Source organism: Eleutherodactylus coqui, chromosome 7, assembly GCF_035609145.1.
Source record: "Eleutherodactylus coqui strain aEleCoq1 chromosome 7, aEleCoq1.hap1, whole genome shotgun sequence".
Classification (NCBI taxonomy): domain Eukaryota; kingdom Metazoa; phylum Chordata; class Amphibia; order Anura; family Eleutherodactylidae; genus Eleutherodactylus; species Eleutherodactylus coqui.
The window spans coordinates 185,262,273-185,265,233 of record NC_089843.1 but is presented as its reverse complement, the minus strand read 5'-3'; positions in this window follow the sequence as shown (position 1 = coordinate 185,265,233).

The following is a 2,961-nucleotide window of genomic DNA, read 5'->3' as shown; positions in this document are numbered from 1 at the left end:
CCGGGTATTCACACCCGGCCGATATACGGTGTCCCTCTCTGCAGGGGGAGGAGGCTGGAAGAGCCGGGAGCCGTGCACTGAGCACCCGCCCCCTCTCTTCCTCCTCTCCGCCCCTCAGCACTATTTGCAATGGGAGGGTTAGGACGGGGGCAGAGCTAAGTCTCGGAACTTAGCTCCACCCCCTCCCATTGCAGATAGTGCCGAGGGGCTGATAGGGGGTGCAGAAGAGGCAGAGAGGGTGTGGGAGCTCAGTGCAATGCTCCAGATTCTTCCAACCTCCTCCCCCTGCAGAGAGGGACACTGTATATCTGCCGGACGTGAATACCCAGCCGATATATGGTCGTCTGAATAAGCCCTTAGGCCCCGATCACATGAGCGTACTTGTATTTGCAAAATGAACGATGCTTTTTTGCATACACATCGGCGTATTTTACTGTACTTTTTGAGCCCACAATGTTTATTTGCACACAGCAAAAAAATATGCACCAATTGAAATTGCTAATTGGTCTAATGAGTTCCAGATGTGTTCTTTTTCCTGCACAATTATGCAGTGTTTCATGCATCTCCTAGCGTATTGCACACGCATTTGTACTTCCCTATTGACTTCTATGGTAAGTTTGGGTGCACAAATACGCAGGAAAATAGAGCATTCTGCAGTTTTTTTTTTGCGTGACCGAAATGCACAGAAAAAATACACGTATGTAAGCAAACTTATTGATATCAATGGGTTCTGTTTTCTGTGTATTGTGCACATAAATACATGCACAAATACGCCCGTGTGAAGGGAGTTGTTAAATGGTTATTCCCAATTTAGCAAAGAAAAGTTATCTTTTTTTGTATAATTATAAGTGAGACAGTTTTCTAATATACTTTCTGTATCAACTCCTTACAGTTTATAAGATCTCTGCTTTCCGGTATTTAATAGATAACTTAATTGTTTACTTTCAGTGCATAAAAACCTGTCATGGTGATGTGGTGATTACACAAGTACATGAAGCCATACAGTACATGTATAAGAACTCTAGTAATGAGCTGAGCTCTTCTGTGACATCACATGACCAAGACAGATTTTTGTCTGCTGTCCGTAAATAATGAAGGTTCTTATTGAACGACAGCAAGCAGAGATCTTGAAAAATGTAACTTTTAATTATACAAAGAATAACATTTATTTACAACAAATTAGATAATGCCTTCAACATCACCCTGGAAGAAGAGAATGATATACATGATAAATTTGTGTCATATTAATATATTGTATTTTTTGATGCCAAAGTTAATCTTAATATAAACTGATGAATAAACGTGTTTTTTGATTTCAGCACAGCAGTAGATATCTGATTACTTAGTGCTTTGGTTAAAGATGACATATTGTTACTAGAGATGAGCGAGCGTACTCGTCCGAGCTTGATGCTCGTTCGCGTATTAGAGTGTTCGAGATACTCGTTACTCGAGACGAGCACCACGCGATGTTCGAGTTACTTTCACTTTCATCTCTGAGACATTTGCGCGCTTTTCTGGCCAATAGAAAGACATGGAAGGCATTACAACTTCCTCCTGTGACGTTTCAGCCCTATACACCCCTCTGCAGTGAGTGGCTGGCAAGATCAGATGACACCCGAGTATTTAAATCTGCCCCGCCCGCGGCTCGCCACAGATGCATGGTGACATAGATCAGGGACAGTGCTGCTGATGCTGCTGCTGCTATAGGGAGAGTGTTAGGTCTTATTTTAGTCTTCAAGAACCCCAACGGTCCTTGTTAGTGCCACATCTGACCGTGTGCAGTACTGTTGAGGCTGCTTTTAGCAGTGCTGCACTTTTTTTTTTTTGTATATCGGGCGTGCAGACCATTGTGTCCTCAGTCTGCAGACATTGTACAGAGTATAGGGGCAATACTGGTGAGGCAGGGAAAGAGGGAAAGGTGAAAGAGATATACTGTCTATATAGGCAGTGGGCTTTTTCAAAAAAATTGGGGAAAAATACTATCTTTGGGCTGCCTGTGACCGTCTTCAGTGTACTGCGTGTCTGCTGGGGGTAGTAGTCCTAATTAATACGCAGCTAAGCGTTACAGCAGGCGTGCGCAAAATTGTTTCCTGGCTCTGCTGTGCCCGTTACATCACTGCCGTCATACCGCCAGAGGGAAACAATATACAATAGATACGCTGCATACAGTATCTGTCTGGTGTTTCAGCTCACCATTTAAAAAAATTGAAGCAAAATGCTTAAGGCCTACCACTGCCCTTTGGCCACTTGACTGCTTCTGCGCTGTGAATTCCACTAGCTCAGTCCTACGCACCTACGCCTCACTGCAGGCGTGCGCAAAATTATTTCCTGGCTCTGCTGTGCGTTCCGTAAGCGAAGTCAGCCTCTAACCACAGGCCAATAAGCGGCACATTTAATTACAGCGTTCTGTTTCTGCTCTACTCGTAATACACCATGCTGAGGGGTAGGGGTAGGCCTAGAGGACGTGGACGCGGGCAAGGACGCGGAGGCCCAAGTCAGGGTGTGGGCACAGGCCGAGCTCCTGGTCCAGGTGTATCGCAGCCGACTGCTGCGGGATTAGGAGAGAGGCGAGTTTCAGGGGTCCCCAGATTCATCTCACAATTAATGGGTCCACGCGGTAGACCATTATTAGAAACTGAGCAGTGTGAGCAGGTCCTGTCGTGGATGGCAGGAAGTGCATCCAGCAATCTATCGACCACCCAGTCTTCGACGCCGTCCACAGCTGCAACTCTGAATCCTCTGGCTGCTGCTCCTCCTTCCTCCCAGCCTCCTCACTACATGAAAATGACACATTCTGAGGAGCAGGCAGACTCTCAGGAACTGTTCTCGGGCCCCTGCCCAGATTGGGCAGCAATGGCTCCTCTCCCACCTGAGGAGTTTGTTGTGACCGATGCCCAACCTTTGGAAAGTTCCCGGGGTCCGAGGGATGAGGCTGGGGACTTCCGGCAACTGTCTCAAGAG